Source organism: Narcine bancroftii, chromosome 1, assembly GCF_036971445.1.
Source record: "Narcine bancroftii isolate sNarBan1 chromosome 1, sNarBan1.hap1, whole genome shotgun sequence".
Lineage (NCBI taxonomy): Eukaryota > Metazoa > Chordata > Chondrichthyes > Torpediniformes > Narcinidae > Narcine > Narcine bancroftii.
Genome location: NC_091469.1, coordinates 452,474,131 through 452,492,607, shown reverse-complemented (window position 1 = coordinate 452,492,607; position 18,477 = coordinate 452,474,131). Strand labels below are relative to the sequence as shown.

At 40.5% G+C, this 18,477-nt stretch overlaps 1 long non-coding RNA gene and 1 pseudogene across 2 annotated transcripts in view; both read left to right on the top strand.

Moving 5' to 3' along the window:
* The first annotated feature begins 3,025 nt into the window (after positions 1 to 3,025).
* Positions 3,026 to 4,299, top strand: LOC138760924 (threonine synthase-like 1; annotated as a pseudogene).
* Positions 4,300 to 4,993: 694 nt separating this feature from the next.
* LOC138753630 (uncharacterized) overlaps positions 4,994 to 18,477 on the top strand; it is a 239,013-nt gene continuing 225,529 nt past the window's right edge. The window contains exons 1-2 of one of the 2 annotated variants that reach the window (XR_011351309.1): positions 4,994 to 5,054; positions 11,244 to 11,375. This is a non-coding gene — a long non-coding RNA (uncharacterized lncRNA). Of the gene's footprint in view, positions 5,055 to 7,560; positions 7,720 to 11,243; positions 11,376 to 18,477 lie in introns of those variants that run through there. The other variant, XR_011351303.1, reaches the window with a different exon arrangement.

Sequence of the window (18,477 nt, the reverse complement as noted above, 5' to 3'; positions counted from 1 at the left end):
AGTGTGGGCTCAGTCAGTGAAACCCACATTCTTAGGATGAAATAAAAAATAACTCACTGCACAATACCTGTGTTTTATTTCATTCTCAAATCGTTGGTTGAAGGCTCAACTGAATAAATCCTTTGTAATTGCATTTGCAGTACACTTTTGTGATATCCATGCTTTCTCAGTTTAATTATATGTTTCCAGTAGTAGGCTTTCATCAGGATGGTTAGTAAAAAAAAGGTGCTGTGTTGTTGATAATGCAGCAAAGGAAACATTAATCTGGACCTTGCTGATAAATATTGGTAGTTTTGAACAGACCTGCCAACCATTGGTTTACATAAAGACTGAGATCACCAGATCACAATATATTGTAGAATATTAGCTATGGTATATCTAGTTATAGGAGAGAGAGAGAGAGAGAGAGAGAGTAACAGGAATCAATTCTCGCCTCTTCTACTGAGTCATATCCTAATCCCTGCCTGATCTCTTTAACACAATAGTGCTAACTGACTACTTGTTAGACACGACCTACCTAAAGGCTGCAATAAGCAATAAGTCCCTGAATGGCATTGTTTCAGTGCTGAAGTTTTGGTCACCATTGTGAATCTAAGGAATCTATGAAACTAATTATTTATATTGGAAACCAAGAAATCAGACAGGCAGAGAATAGATACTGATGTATACTGTGAGCAACCCTTCTCGACTTCCGTGTTGATTTTTTGTATACCAGAAGGATGTTCTTAATTATAACTGGTACATGAGATTAAATGATCAACAACAAATCATTTCCGTCTTTAGGAAGAGGATATGCAAAATGTAAAACATAGGCTGTAGCAATACCTTTAAAGAAATGTTATACCATTTGTATGAAGGAAAATGCCTTAAACAATGTGCCCTGTGACTGTGTTCTTTGAATGAGACCAAACAGTCTTTGTGAGGTGACCTTGTCTACCCAATACTACATACTGCTCATCCCTGCTGGCATTATTCGAATAAAGTCTATTTGAATTGTACTGTGTGGCTTGGTTGCACTTTTTGTATCTTGACAGCAGCATGACTTTAATAATATTGGAGCAGAAGAAGGTCTATTGACCCATAGAGTCTGCTCTTCCATTCTAATCATGAGCTGATCCGTCCACCTATTCAGCCCCACTCCCCATGACCTTTGATGCCCCAACTAATCAAATTCCTGTCAATCTCTGCCCTAAATACACCCAAAGACCTCATTTCTACAGCTGCCTGTGGCAACAAGTTCCACAGACTCACAACCCTCCGACTAAAGAAATTTTTCTGTCATTTTATCCTGAAATTATGCCCTCTTGTCATAGAATCTCCTGGCATGGGAAACATTCTTGCCACATCTATTCTGTCCAGGCCTTTCAGCATTCGCAATGCATCTATGAGGACCTATGAGCATCCTTCTTTTCTTGAACGAGTACAGTGCAAGAGCAAACAATGGTTCCTCATGTCCTAACCCTTTCATTTCTGGTATCATACTAGTAAATCTTCTCTGAAGCCTCTCCAACACCAGCATGTCTTTTCTCAAATACAGCTCCCAGAACAATTCCAAATGAGGTTTCACCAGTGCTTTATGAAGTCTCAACATTACATCCCTGCTTTTGTATGCTATTCCTCTAGAAATGAATGCCAACATTGGATCCGTCTTCTTCACCACTGATTCAACCAAGAGGTCAACCTTTAGGGTATCCTGCACAAAGTCTCCTAAGTCCTTTTGCACCTCTAAATTCTGAATTTTCTCCCCATCTAAGTAATAGTCTGCCCATCTATTTCTTCCATCAAAGTGCATATAACTATATACTTTCCAACATTGTATTTCACCTGCCACCTCTTTGCCCAATCCTCCTAATCTATCCAAGTCTCTCTGCATCCTTTTGGTATCAGCATCACCTCCCCTACCACCTTTTTTGGTATCATCTCCAAATGTAGACACAATGTCATCTATTTCTTTATCCATATCATTTATATACCATGTAAAAAGAAGCAGCCCCAACACTGACCCCCGTGGAACATCTCCAGCTGATCAGAATAGAATTCCTTTAATCCTACTCTGTTTCCTGTTGATCAACCAATGCTCTACCCATGCTCTTCCTGTAATTCTTCCTGTAATTCCATGGGCACTCATCTTGTTTAGCAGCCTTGTGTGTGGTATCTTGTCGAAGGCCTTTTGAATTTTCAAATGCACAACATCCACTTCATCTCCCTGCTATCCCCTGCAATCTCTTAAGAAAATTGCAATAGGTTTGACAGGCATGATTTTCCTTTAAGGAAACCATCCTGGCTTGGACCTATCCTTATCCTTGATAATCAACTCCCAACAGCTTCCCCACCACTGTCTTCAGTCTAATAGGTGTATAATTTCCTTTCTGCTGCCGCATTCCCTTCTTTAACAGCCAAGTGACATTTGTAATTCTCCAGTCCACTGGAACCATGCCAGATTCCATTGATTCCTTGGATTATTACCAATGTCTCCACAATCTCTGCACCTACCTTCTTCCGAACCTGAGGATGCATTCTAACCAGTGCAGGAGAGTTATCAACCCTTAGACCATTTAGGTCATCCACCTTATTTTTAATGCTGCATGCATTTAATTATACTTTTAGACCAGTTTTTGAATGTACTGTGTCTCTGTCATTGCTCTGGCTATTATTTTGTCTTGTCACCTGCCTGCCATTCTTGCTGCACACTTGGCTGCTGTCTCCCCCTTCTTCAGCCCGAACATTCTGGTTCCTATCCCACTCCCAAATTAGTTTAAACCCTCCCAAACAGCTATATTAAAACCAACCCATCAGGATATTGGTCCCTGCCATGCAATTATCTGCCTGACCTCTCTATTTTCCACATGTGTATTCAAAATGTCGAAGCCCAAAAAGTACTTAACAATACAAGCAGCACATGTTCACTGCCATTAGTCCCATGGATTCTGCAGGAAGTCGAGTGGTGGAGCTCTATCTCGCTTTGGTTACGGGGTGTTTGCACATCTGAGGAAATGTCTATTAGATCCTGTGCCAAGTTGGACTGATGCAGGAACATCAAAGGCTGGTTGGAGGACCTTACATTGAACAGGCTCAGGACCTCTTGGAAATAAGCGTGCACCCTAATGGTGTGTATTTAACCTTCTGTCAAGCTGCGAGAAATGCTGAAGAAAGCATATGGACAGAACTTTTCATGTAAGAGCATAGCACCAATTAGATATTTGACTGACAATCAATTCTTTCTTGAGTTATTCCATGGGCCCACAGCATCCTTCCAGGATTTTGCTCTGCAGATGTGGCCATGCCTAGAACTTGCAATTACCTAATTCTAACGGCAATGTCCAGGGATACAGGGAATGCTCTGCTGAATGGCATTGGTTGCCTTGGTGATAATGACAAACAGCAAAATTCATTCCCAAAGAGAGAATTAGTCAGGTTCAGAAGCCACAATTGATGAGTTATGAAGAAGAAAATATAAAGACAGTTGAAGTCAAGTCCAGCTTTGATTTTTGTCAGACAACCATAAAACAAATATTCACAAATCCTGATTACACTGGCTTCTTGGAGTCGAATATGGATCAGCTCTTGATAAACTGGGCTTGTCTGCTGTCACAGGTAATCTATCATGCCTTTTCCTATCTTGATCTTACCAAGCAAGGCATAATTGCTTCTGGAGATCCAGTTGATGCTTGTATTGCCATAGGAAATTTTGACAGTATATGTAAAATGTATGGGGATTCCAATTCGAAAATGCATTTCTGCTTCGAATCAAAATAATGACAAACATGATTTGTAACAGCTTGTCTCCAGGATTAGATAGTCTCAGGCCCTGCAATGTTGAGAGATATTTACACCTTGTTGCATGTGTTGACGGGCAGCTGGTGAGGGAATAGTTGTCCCAGTTTGGATGAAAGCAACCACTTTCAGGTGCCAAATATGCTGCATAACTTTGTCTCAGATTGGAGTGCTTGGTTGCCATCTACTGTGTACGTAAATCCACAGGGTACATTCTCGATCTGCACACGGCCGTGCCAAGTGTGATAGCAAATCGACAGCAAGACCGAAGCTGTCCCGTTTTTCATCCTTGCAGTTTCACAGCTGGTGTGCTGCAGGCTTTGAGAGTTGAGGATATAGGTCAGCATCCAATCGATCAGCTCCAGATGTTGAACTCCCTGAACTCCTTGCCTTCTGTTCACAAAGCTCTGCTGGAGAGAATTGGAAAGATCTCCATGCAAAAAAAAAGTCTGCCCAGCAGATCCAAGTGTAATTATGGATACTATTGATAATATTCTTCAACAGAAATTCACGAGAATTGTTTAAAATTGTATAGGCCGTGAAGATCACGATATATAAACCTTATAGCATTTTATTCTATTTTCTATCTCATTCTTTGAAAACACTTAACTGTCGCTGCATCTGGAAGTTCCTTCCCTACATGGAGCCGTGTGAAGCTCTTGATTCATTATGATCCAAGTTTGAGAAATGATGAACTGAAAGCTGCAAAAATTAAATTCTGATGGATTTAGAAGCATATTACGTCCCAGCATGGGATTAGATGGTCCTGGAGCACATGTAACTTTAATCCTGTTATTTTATTAAATGGTTGTGACTTTTTAAGACCTCATCATTTAGTGTGTAAACATTTTTCATCATTATATGGAATAAATATTTCAGTAGCAAAGGAAAGAGTATTGTATCTGGTCCTTGGAAAGGCAAGGGCGACTGATGGAGACCGTCAGGGCAGGGGTGGCCAGCAAGGGCAGTCAGGGGTGGTTGGGTCAGTGGAGCCATCAGGGGGCAGCCGGGGCGGGCTGTGACAGTCCTGCCAGCTGCACCAGCCTCCAGCATCTCACCAGGATGCTCAGCAGAGCAATGGTCGTCCTCCCTACCCATAATCCCCCTTGCAGCTGGAACATCTTCTGGGAAATGCAGAGCGGTTCCAGCTGCATGGGGGATTATGGGTAGGGAAAACAGCCATTGCTCTGCTGTGTATTTATGACAAGTGACACCATGGCAACCATCGCCCTGCCTACAGCAGCTCTGGACAACACACTGAGATGCTGCTCTGCATAAAGGTAGTGCCCCATAAACAGGGAAGTTTAATCTTTATTTCCCATGTTTGAACCTGGCCCTGCCTAAAAACTCCGAAAGAGGAGTAGAAGGGTATTGCAGGAGATCACATAGAACATTGCAGCACAGTACAGGTCCATCAGCCCACAATGTAGTGCTGACCTATGAAAACCTCTTCCGCACAATCTATTTTTCCCTACCTCGCCCCCATAACCCTCTATATTTCAGATGAGCAGGAAAATAATACATTGCAGGATGTAGAAATGGTAGCTGTGAACAGTCTGCTGTTTGGTTTACATGAGATCCTACTCCTCAACAGTGCATCACTTACCTAATATTGATCACAAATAATTCATACGTAAGGTAAAAAGGACAAAAAAAATTGAAGGTAAAATGTGGAAGAATAATTTTTTTTTTAAAAGCCTAGGATTGTAGAACGAGGAGTATTAAAAGTGATAAAACCCAATATAGCCAGAATCCAAGCAACCAGTGAAACAATAAGAGGAAAGTAAATTAAAAAAAAAATATATAAATATAAATTAACAGGTAAAAATTACACAAGTTTACAATTGTTAAGGTAAATGTTCTCTGAAGACATAAACACATAAGCGTTTGGTGAAGATGGGAGCAAATATGTGGCCAGCTGAATGCTTTGCTTGTAGCAGCTGTTTGAATGAAGTTGTGCGGAACAGAGATGGTGTCGTCTAGGATGAAGAGCTGGCAGATGCTGCTCGCCGTTTGTGTCTGCTTTTCCCTGCTCTGTAGGAGTTGCCCTGGTCAGAGGCTTTATTTGTAAACTTGGGAGAGGAGGGTTAAATCTCTATAATGTTATCAATCATCTTTCGGGGGGCTCCATGTAGGGGAGGAACTTCCAGATGCAGCGACAGTTAAATGTTTTCAAAGAATGAGATAGAAAATAGAATAAAATGCGAAAAGGTTTATATATTCATGCAAGTGAAATTTGTGCAGTGCAAGTACAGTACAATATTTTTGTCTTTTAAACGGTTTATTTTTAATGCAGGTGCATTAGTTAGGCGTTGAAAGAGTAAGTCTCAAGCAATTAGAAAATACACTTCTTATTTAAGTTTAAATTTAAATATTTTTAAACTTTAGACATCCAGCACGGTAACAGGCCATTTCATCCCATAGGTCTGTGCCGTCCAATTTACACCCAATTAATCTAGACCTCCAGTACGTTTCTAACGGTTGGATGAAACCAGAGTCTCCAGGAAAAAAAAGCACACAGACATGGAAATTCCTTACAGACAGCATGGGAATCGAATCCAAGTCCTGATCGCTGGCTCTGTAAAGGTGTTGCGGTAACCGCTACACCAACTGTGCTGCCCTCTGGCATCAACCAAAGGTGCTGGATAGCAGGGGGTTTACTGTACCAGAGGAGTGGAGCGGAGGAAAGTTTAGGGGAGATGTCAGAGATCATTTTTTTGCACAGAGTAGTGGGCGCCTGGAATGTGTGGTGGTGGTGGGGGGGTTGGCTGGTGGAGATGGTTACATTAGGGACATTTAAAAGACTCTGAGTTAAGCACATGGATGTAAGAAAAATAGAGGGTTATGGGTGTGAGGCAGGGAAGGATTAGATTATTGAATGGTACATTTATAAAGTTCAGCACATCATGGGCTGCATGGGCTGTACTGTACTGCAATGTTCCATAGAATTAATTTTACCAACATATGTTGAAGTCACATAGAATTTGAAACATGGTGTAAGCTCCATCATCAGGTTAGTGGAATCTCTAAGGCTGACCCCCAGGCTAACTATTGGATTTGTGGCTTTAGCCCAATTAACAATGATATTTTATTATTACTTTGATCCAACATTTGTCCAGTGAGAGATAATATTGCATTGGTAGTATGGATCAAACTCGGTGGTGTGGCAGCTTCTATTTGAAATAATAGGCCATGATTCGGAAAGATGTATCTCTGTAAAGCAACCCGAATTTTCCATCGCATCTTGGACTAGTTGCATGAGGAGGCAATCAATTATGATCTCTCCATCTACAAGGAATCACAATTTACTGACACTGCTGTAAGATTGTGGAGACCAGGCATTATATTCAAGAAAGGAAATCAGGCAGCCGTTGTGGACAGGTCTCTATGAAGATAAAAAATGCTGAGTCCCCTGGGAAAGTATTCATTGAGGTCGGGTAAGTATCAGTAGCTGGAGGCTAACATTGCGGATGATTGTAAAGTTGCCATTGGTAAACCTCTCTGACTTTATTATTGGTGCGAGGAACCATTAATATTCCCTGATTCTTTATGTTTCATAACTGTTGAATTATTTATTATTTTTATTACTGGTATATTCAATATTTTTCATTTTTTGTTGATGCATAATTTATAGTTTTAGAAGGTGCAATTATTAATAAAATATTGTACTTTGTCTCTTTTTGTCTCCCTTGTAACAAACAACATGTTGGACGGTAATTCTTCAGAATTTTCCACAAACTTTGCTAACAATTAAATTTCAAAATTGTTTTTAATCTATTCTTAATGAACAACATCTTTGTCTTAACAGAAGTAAAGCACGAAAGACGCCATGGTTGAAACAAAAACACAATGCCGGAGAAGCTCAGCAGGTCAAACAGTGTACTTCTTTTTAAAGCAAAGATAAAGATACATAACCGATGTTTCGGGCTTGAGCCCTTCAGCAAGGTATGGCAAACTGTGGGCAGGCTCCCAAACAAAATGGTGGAGGAGGGTCAAGGGAAGGAACACAGTCCCAAAGGTTGGAGGATAAGGGAGGGGGTGCACGCAGCCTGCCTCTTGCACAGAAGTTTCCTGATTCCTCAGATGATTAGAGATGTGGCCCCACCTGAAGCAAATGGGTGGACATTTAAACAATGTTTCCAACCTGACCGTCAATAGGGGTTGAAATCCCTCACAGGTTTACACCCCTCATCTGTTGCACGTCCTAACTGGATCACTTCATTAATACTTAGGCACAGACTTCATTGTGGGTTTTTTTTTGCATTGCATCCTAAATAACAAAAACGCAAAAGTCCATTAATGTTTGAGAGTGAAATAAGAACAGAAATTTCTGGAACGATCATGTCAGGAGATTGAAATACAGTTAAAATTGAACACCCTGAAATAATAGGTCCTTTGTCCTACCATATTCGTGGCGACCATGAGTCCAATTTAAACAAATCCTTATCTGCTAGTTCACGTTCTATATCTTCCATTTCCTCCCTATTCATGGGCCTGTTTAAATGTGTCATAAACTTTGCATTCTAAAAGGAGTTGAAGAAATATCTAGAATGAAAGAATTTGTGGAGCTCTGACCGTCGGCAGGATTTAATGCATTGCCTTTGCCTGGAGTTGATGCAGATTTGACAGGCTTAATGGCTCCCTACCTTCTCTAATTCTTTATGTAGTCAACATGATACAGTAAAATAGAGCACCTATGGGGATATGCAAATGTTCTGGTTGCCTGAGGCACCTGCAATAAGAATAAAAATTATAGAAGACAATGCAAAAGTGATTTGAAAAAAAAATCAATATTGTAGTCTTTAATTCACTTTAATCAGCTAATTCCCGTAACTTAAATTTTTAAAATTTAAATTAACCCTCCCCCCGTCGCTGGCATAAAAGCATGCACTATTTGCCACACTAACTGAGTTGTCATCATGATCTTTTTGGGAATATTTTATTTTAGTTTTCACAGACATAAATCCAATAAACAAAGCCATCATGTACATATTCATACCCAAAATCTGCATTGTTCCTCACCCACCTCAGTGAATATGTTCCAGAAACTTATCTTGAACCCCATCATTGTGAGGTGGGCCATACAACCCCTATCGAAACCTGGAATGAAAAGAAATAATGGTGGCAACACCATTCAAAAGAAAACACTAAAGAGAAAAGAAAGGAACTAAAAAGAAAAAAAACAAAGAAACTAAGGGCTGTAGTCATTGTGATAGCTGAGCTCCTGTCAAGGCACAAAAAGTACAACCAAGCTACACAGTATAATTCAAACAGACTTTATTTGAATAACGCTAGCGGGAATGAGCTATCGTTAGTGTTGGGTAGGCAAGGTCACCTCACAGTTTGGTCTCCTTCAAAGAACACAGTCACAGGGTGCAATATTTACGACATTTTCCTGCATACAAATTGGATATCATTTCTTTGAACATTTTGTTACTACTTATGGTTTGCATTTTGCATATCCTCTTCTGAGAGATACAAGTCACAATTACGAGACATCTTTCCTGTATACAAAAATCAACAGAAGTCTTGAAGGGTTGCTTTCAGTGCACACTAATATCTGTTCTTTGCCTGCCTGATTTCTGGTTTTCAATTAACACATGAAAATAGCTAGTTTCACTCTATTCTTAAATTATTAAAGTTAACAGTGATGGTCAAAACTTCTGGACAGAAACAATGTCAACCAGGAACTGAATGGCACTGTCAGAGTTGCTGGACACTTATTGCAGCCTTTGACAATTTACATCGCGTCTTACGGGTAGTAACTCAATCAGCTGCATTTGGGCTGGAAACTATGAATGGGCTGTCTTTTGACAGCTCATTGACTCTATCAGTAGTCAGTTAGCACTTTTGTGTTAAAAGCCACTTTCAGATGGCCAGAATATCTGACTGTAAAGCCGTCTATTCTACCCCAAAGCAGCTGTTGGGTGGCCATCTGAAAGTGGAGAACCCGGCCAAGGAGGAGCACTTACCCAACCCTCCTCCTGCGGGTACATTCTCTGGCTCGGAGAATCCCCCGTGGTGCCTGAAAGCAGCAGTGGGACTACAGCGACAGTCCACAGGAGCCGGCGTTCGCTCGGACTCGGCTCTCCGTCAGCTGGCGTGTTCAGGTGACAGAAAGGCAGCCACCTGAACGTCCCAGCTGCACTCTCCCAGCTGCGTCTGTTGCGTCCAGGCACCTGAAAGCAGGTAAAGATATCAAGCAGGCAGGCAGGGATGTTGAGGGGGTTGGGGGTGGGGGTTCTGCAGAAGATTCCTCTCTGGGAGGTTTGTTAGCTTTAAACTTATAACCTGTTCTCTGGAAGCTTCTGACTGAGTAAAACTTATGCTGGTTTTCTTATCCATGATTTTTGTAGCTATCTTATAAACACAACTTTCTACATTTCTATATTTATTCTATGAACACAACCTTCTACATTTCTACAGTCATAATTAATCCCCTACCCCAGGATTACAGATAAAGCATTATATACTTAATAGCTACAGCTCCTAGAATGCTTCCACCAGCGATGTCTCCGCTCCATCCTCAACATTCATTGGAGCGACTTCATCCCTAACATCGAAGTACTCGAGATGGCAGAGGCCGACAGCATCGAGTCCACGCTGCTGAAGATCCAGCTGCGCTGGGTGGGTCACGTCTCCAGAATGGAGGACCATCGCCTTCCCAAGCTCTCCACTGGCCACCGTGACAGAGGTGCACCAAAGAAGAGGTACAAGGACTGCCTAAAGAAATCTCTTGGTGCCTGCCACATTGACCACCGCCAGTGGGCTGATATTGCCTCAAACCGTACATCTTGGCGCCTCACAGTTCGGCGGGCAGCAACCTCCTTTGAAGTAGACCGCAGAGCCCACCTCACTGACAAAAGACAAAGGAGGAAAAATTCAACACCCAACCCCAACCAACCAATTTTCCCCTGCAACCGCTGCAACCGTGTCTGCCTGTCCCGCATCGGACTTGTCAGGCACAAACGAGCCTGCAGCTGACGTGGACATTTACCCCCTCCATAAATCTTTTTCACGAAGCCAAGCCAAAGAGAAGAGAGTAATAAAGATAAAGACTCTTACTAGACAAGGATAGGGAGACACTTTGGGAGAGTCGGCCTAGTGGCATCAACCAGCTCTTCGTCCTGGATGGCACCATTTTACTCAAACATATTATTCAAACTTTATTTAAACAACTGCTGCAGGCGGGGACACAGCTGAATGTTTGCTCCCATCTGCACCAAGGATTTGTGAGTTGCTTTGAAGAACACTTATTTTGCAATTTAAAACTTTTTTATGTTTTTATTCATTCTTATTTTTATTTATTTACTTTCTCAAATTTTGTTTTGCCCATTGCTTGTGCTCTGAGTTGCTTGAGTTCCAGATACTGGGATCTCATGATGTAAGCAGCGACAGCGCTACAGTTTGGGCAAGTTCTTATGTGAACTCCTGCTCATTTATTACTTAATGCGTTCTTTCACTTACAGAAGTTATTGTTTTGCTGTTGTAAAAGAGAAGAATGCGGGAGGACTGGGATTTGGATAACAGCTGATTCACAGTTTTCTCCTACCACATAAAGAATTCAGCTAAAGAAGATTTCTCATTAACAGAGTAATTTGGTGAGTTGCTTTTGATAATGTTTCTACTCTCATTTATGAGTTGTGCAATTGGAGATTATACCTGTGAGTGACATTAAATGCCCGTTTAATATTGCTTTGTTAAATAATCAGGTTGAAATATCTCAAAGGATTTAATGCACATTTTGATAACTCACGATGCAGTTATTGGTAGTGCAGTTGTTGTTGGTAGAATGCATAAAGTTATGCTATACTGCAATTTTGATGCCATCCTGAAGTTTTGGACTTATTTGTTAATTAAGACACCGCTGCTGTGGGCAGGGCATGGCCGGGGCATTCCACTGGCTCATTGCTTGCTCCCAAGGGGTTGTGTGTTGCTTTGGAGAACCTTTATTTTGACAATTTTAAACTTTTAATTAAAATGTTATTTATTCCTAATTATTTTGGAATCTATTAATTTATTTATATCCTCAATTTTTTTTTGCTGGCTGTTTGAGTTTCTGGTTGATTGATTACTGGATCATAGGGATTTTATTACAGCTGCAATGATTTTTCTAGTTGCCACACTTAAGATATCCACAGCTGATGCAAATAAAATGTACTCCCTATGGGAGGAAATTCAATTTAAGATTTGGCATGTGGGGATGGATAAATGTTCAACGCAGACGAGTCAGGCCACGATTAGTTCTATGCTCTTTTGGTGAGGAGAGAGCGCAAAGAAGAAATTTTGAGACCATTCATTTTGCTGCATTATTTTACCTTGGAGAAATTCAATACTGATTCCACCGCTTGCTCTCTCCCATATTGTTGGTGTGAAGGTCAAAGAAAATCCACAGGCAAAGTATAGGGAATGTAACCAATGCTTCTTCCATGTATCAGACACCCGATTTAGCATATGTGTTTCAACAGAACAAACAGGTGGGTTGTGAAATATAATTTTATGCAGAGAAATGTAAAGTATGTCAGGGGAAAAACAAGAACAAATTTTACACCAAATAAATGATTCAATTTGAAGATCTTCATAAAATATTCAACTATTTTCCACAAGAAATTGACCAGTTTCAGTATTTGATATTGTATTTTTCATTGATAGTTTCAAAGCACAAAAAGAGAACATTTTGGCCTGTTTTATACATTTCCAAAGAATTTTCACTTTTTAAATATTTAATACAGTACTACAAATCTTGTTAAATTTACTGCAAATTTTTAAATCCAAAATAATGCTGCAGAGAACTGACTTTTTTTTCTCAATGTCTGAATAATTTGCAAAACCAAGCTTTTCACTATTTCAATGCACATGTTAATAAATAAATGCTAAACTCTAAGAAATTAGTTTTGATTTCAAATTTACCTACTGATAATAGGTTCCATTCTATTCAAGAAAATGAATACATGTAAGAAATTTTGTAAAGAAAAATAATCCAATCTCAATGTCAAAAGTTATAGCAAAAGGTATTAAAAAGAATGCAAAATTCACCAAAAGCCTTGTGTCATTATTCATCACTTTTTATAGTAACGTTCTTCTCCTCCAACATCACGTTCATTGATTTCATTAGCTGTCTGGTAAGTGTGACAATGAAAAGATGTTAGTTATATATTATTAGTTGGGAGTTATTACTGTGGCTGTAGTTATCTTGAAATCCTTATTTTGTTTACAAACATATATTTCACCTTGAGGTTATTATTACATCATTATATCAGGTGATATTAATGAGAAACTGTTTGCCAAATATATTAGTTTTCATTGAATTTCTCCTAACACTGAGATTTTAAGCAACAGATAAAAGAACTGAACTAACAGCTAAACTTTGAACATTCAGATGGATTTTCAGTCAAATTAGGAGAAAATTTATGCATGTCTTGTGATTGTAATATTTGGGCATTATTTTTCATCATAATAAAAATTGTTCAAGACAAATTTAACCTCTACATATAAAGGAAATTTGAATTTGGAAATTGAATCCTTAATTTATCTCAACATTTAAAGGAAATAATAAAGTTTCTTTATTATTTATGTATGTACAACATACATCTGCCTGAAATTCTTACTTGGTGCAGCTGAGCAGGTACTTATAAAGAAAAACTATAAAAGTAAACAAATTTAATTGACTTAAAAAAGGCAATTAATACACAAGGTAGAGAATAAATCTCCTAATGCAAAAAAAAAGTCACTTGTAATACTGCAGACAATCCATTACACCAGGGGAGGTTCAAGAATCTAACAGCTGTTGGAAAAACTGTTCTTGAACCTATTGGTGGTAGTTTTCAGGCTTCTGCACCTTCTTCCTATAAAGCAGTCAGAAGAGGTTGTGATCAGGGTGATGTGCACCCTTTATATTGATGGCTGATTTTTTGAGGCAGTGCCTCATATAGGTGTCAGAGCCTGTGACGGACCTGGCTATGTTTGCGACCTTCTGCACCCTTCAGCATTCCTGGCAACCTGTACTGCCAGGACCAAGCTGTGATGTATCCAGTCAGTATCCTTTGCACAGTTCACCTGGAGAAGTTTGATAAAGTATCGAACAACCTGCCACATCTCCTGAGACTCCTTAGAAAGTAGAGGGGACTGGTGTACCTTCTTTATGGTTTCCTCAATACGCTGGCTCTAGAGAAAGCTTTCTGAAATATGGACTCCCTTGACCTCTCCTTCCTAATATCAATAACCAACTTGATAATGTTGAGAGCAAGATTGAGTTCTTGCACTACCCAACCAGATTCTCAACCTCTATCCTGTATTCTGGCTCATCATTTCAAGTTAATTGGTCGGCAACAGTCATGTTATCGAGGAATTTGCAGACTGATGTGGAACCGAACTTGACTGCAATGATGGATGTAGGAGGATTAGAGTCCGCCACTACGCATGCAGCCTTAGGATGTGTCTTTGTTGATGGTCAGCAGAGGGAAGATAATGTTGCCATCTGCACTGATTGGGATCTGTGATGATACTGAGAATCCACTTGCAGAGGGAAGGACAGAGTGCCAGGTCCTTTAGCTAGGTCATGGGTCTTGTTGGAATGATGGTGTCGAATGCCGCTCTATTCAATGAAAAACAACCCGACCTGTGAGATTTGTTTATTTCTTCAACAGTGTCCATTGTAACTATTGATAGTAAATACGTGCTCTCCTTCCTCATTTGAAAATCTAACTATATTTTAGAATGGCTGTTGTTATTTTGATCTTCCACAGGATGGTGCTGTTGGAACTTTGAAACCCATTGCTCAATGACGTTAATCTTCTAGTTGTTACATTTTAGGATTTGTCCAATTGAGCCATAAATTGTCCAATGGAGACCAAGCAGTGAAGGAATAAAACAAAAAACGTTTCATGTTAAGGGTTGAAGAAAAAGATAGGAAAAAAATGTACCTTGCAATGTCAGCAGAGGATTAAAATAAAATAAAAGAAATTTTGGGGAGTCACTTTAAGGCAGGAGGTGATATTTACTTTACCATTCAAACCTGTGTAATGTGGTAGTTTGTATTTTATTGAAAAAGTGCAGATGTTGGGAACCAGCACATGATAATCATTCAGTTAGAAGCTTCCAGAACAGGCTGGGAAAGAGAATACACTCTTTGGCGAACAAACCTCCCAGACAGGCACCAAGCACACTCCTGCCTAACAAAGCCCCCAGGCTTTAGAATCCTTAACGCCTTCCATGACAAGTTTTAACCTTGTGGTGATATGTTTCCTCCATTGTATATGTTTATTGTTGGCTACTGTATATATATATATATAAATATGGAGCTGGCCCGCCCACTGATGACTCATACCCTATGACTCCTCCCCTGTGGTCCTGGGCCATAAAGGTCGAGCCACCTCTCCCTTCATTCCTATACCTAGATTTGAGCCAGCAAGCTTCTTCAGTATATTAAAGTCTATCATTCCCTCAGCTTAGTCTCTGTGGTTACCAGTCGTGCCTATTAACACTCATGGGCTACCGATCTGGCCAGCGAGTTAAACGGCAGCCCATTCATAAATCCTGCCCAAACACAGCTGAAGGAATAGGTTTAGGGGGGCTCTAGTCAGTACAAGCATCAGAGAGTATCGCAGGCTTAAAGAAATAACTAACTCCAGCCTGTAATTTCAAGTCCAGAAAGAGGGTGGCAGAAGCTACATTCCACATATTCAGAGGCCCTTCCAGACCAAGTCATCAACACCTTGTCCGTCCCTTCTCTGAAACAATTAAAGCAGCTAATTGGAATTTAGGGCCATGAATTGGCTAATCGCAGCCAGCAATAGCTAACACCAGACTCATATTTGCATAACGAGCTGTCAATGGAGTAAGTCTTTCATGAGAGTACTTCCCACCCAAAAGGCAACCAAGCCTTTTTACTACTGCATGACAGATGCAGCCCTTTACTGTCAAAGGATGCTGCCAGAAGCCGGTGCCGACAGATAAGCCGGTACTGGCCTCCTCCCTGTGTAGGTAGTTTTGCTCACCCTTGTGTGACTCATTAATTCCAATGACTACATATTAATATATATTTGGTGTGAACATGCCCAGACAGCCATCAACACTTGTGAATCTTCATGTGTATTTGCTACCTCCAATTGACCTGAAACCCTCTTTCCTGCCTTTTGAAATGAACAAATGTATAATGCTAATCTTTATCTACAACAAAGAATCTGCAGAAATCTTGTGTTGGATAATTATTCAAAAGAAGGATTATAAGCTGTACTCTTGCCTTGAATCTTTGAATAGCCACTTTCAGGTGCTCAAACGCAGATAATGCACCGGCAGACGTGGCTGGGGGAGTGCAGTTGGGACGTTCAGGTGGCCGTGGAGAAGACGCCTTTCTGTCACCTGAATGTGCCGGCTGAAGGAGAGCTGCGTCCGAGTGAACACCGGCTCCTGTGGACTGTGGCCGTAGTCCCACTGCTGCTTTCAGGTGCAACAGGGGATTCTCGGAGCCGGAGATTATGCCTACAGGAGGAGGGTTACGTAAGTGCTTCTCCTGGCCAGGTTCTCCACTTTCAGGTGGCCACCTGACAGCCGCATTGGGGTTGAATAGGCGGCTTTACAGTCGGATATTGTCGGGTATAAAGCAGAAAATGAGACCAGTTTAGTGAGGTGTCCTTGTCTATCCAACACTAACAACTGCTCATTCCCTCTAGCATTACATGAATAAAGTCTGTTTGTGTTGTACTGTGTGGCTTGGTTGTATTTTTTGTACCTTGACAGGAGCATGACTATCACATCTGGAGTTGTTTTATGTACATCAGACCTCAGTCAGTGTCATTTGTCACCTGGTTTATTTATTTATCTTTCTGACATTCATACTGCCTTGATTAATAAATGAAGCCCTTTCGGTGAGATTTTGACTTCAAGGCATCCAAACATGATCCTGCAGGTGGGAGCTTCGGCCCATTGGCTTCTCAACCAAGCACTGGCTGTGAATGTGATGACGGCTGACATATGCGTGAGTTAAGAGATCTCCCTTCACCACATGGTGATGAGGCATCCTGATGTAATATTATCAGGGGAGGGGGAGGACAGGGGAGCAGGGGGCTGAATTAGCCACATCCATAACTGGCTGAAAGAATTTCTCGCAGGTTTTGCCAGCTGTGAAGTCATTGAGGGCTTGATTTCTTTCTCAGAACAAAGGAAATCTGTGAAATTTTCTACCCAAGGAAACAATTGAGGCTGTCTCATCAAATGTATGAAGGACACAAATAGATTTTACATCGTAAGGAAACTAAGGGCTATGGAGAAAATGCAGGTTGGTGGAACTGAGCCTACAGCCAGATCAGCCATGATCTTATTGAAAGGCGGAGCAGGCTTGACAGGCAGGATCTCCAATTTTTTAGACCACATTTCAATACAATTATGGCAGACTCCACAATTTTAGAACCCTATTCCTGCATTTTCGCCATCCCTTTTGCTCTCTAGCCACAACAGCCTCTTCCATCTTTTTGATTATATCTGATGAACAGGCCTTAAAAACTTTCAGTGGTAGGAATTCCATAAGTTAACAGCTCTCTGAATAAAAATGTTTCCTCTCATCTGAGTACGAAATGGCTTATTGCTCAACTTTATATTTGTTCTGGACCTCCCCAACATTTTGAACATTCTTTCTGCGTTTAACCTGTCTCATCCTGTCAGACTTTGATATGTTCCAATTGAGATACAGTCTCATTCTTCAAGTTTCCAATAAATATGTCTTCATACACCAGTCCTGCCATCCCAAGAATCAGTCTGGTGAATCTTCGCTGCACACCCTCAATCACAAGAATGTCCTTCCTCAGATTAGGAGACCAAAACATTACACCCAAAACAATGTCTTTGGTATTTATCAACATTTAAAAAAGCATTAATAATCACATCATCAACTTCTCAAAAATTCAAAACAAAAATACAATTTGAAGCAATTTAAAACAGAGCAAGTTTAAATTGGAAAAGGAACATGAATCACTTTTCTCCTTTGTGGATGATCCCCTCCATGAGAATCAATGTGCATCATGTGAGGAAGGTTCATCAGGCAGCTTCTCCAGCATCACTAAGGGTAATTGTACAGATGACCCCTGCATTATAGGAGTTTACACTCCAAGAATATAGGTTGTGTCACTATTTTCTGTAAGGAGAAGCTGCATTATCTGTATATACCTCAAGCAAAATGAGTTGAAAAATAATTACATTGATGTATATAAATTTTTTCACAAATTCTCTGAGAGCAAATTTTACTTCATGTCTCAAATTTTTGGCTCATGAATTATAATTGGGGTGAATTTTAGTAATTTATTCAGCTGCATCTTGGAGGTCTCCTGTGCTGGATGGAGCATTGAATGAGAGTTTGTGAACTGAGGCAAGTTTTTGCACCCAGAGACCAAATAGATGTGATGAATGAGTAAAAGCTTGGAACTTGAATTGGATTGTGCAGAATCCAGAGGGCCTTCACCTTTCCATAAGACAGCCTGATTACTCAAAGCAATGCAACCAATTAGGGCTTAGGGCTTAGGGCAATGTATTAAAATTCTGCAAGAGTCAAGTATTTGGGGTAGCAAGGGAGGATGATGGGCTCTGTACAATACTCTGTCAGGTATATGTAGTTGGACTCTTTGCAAGATGGAATGGTGAGAAGAGCACTTAATGAGGGGATCCTATCTGGAATGGCTGTTATTTAGGAAGAAGTCTAGCAGAATATGGCCT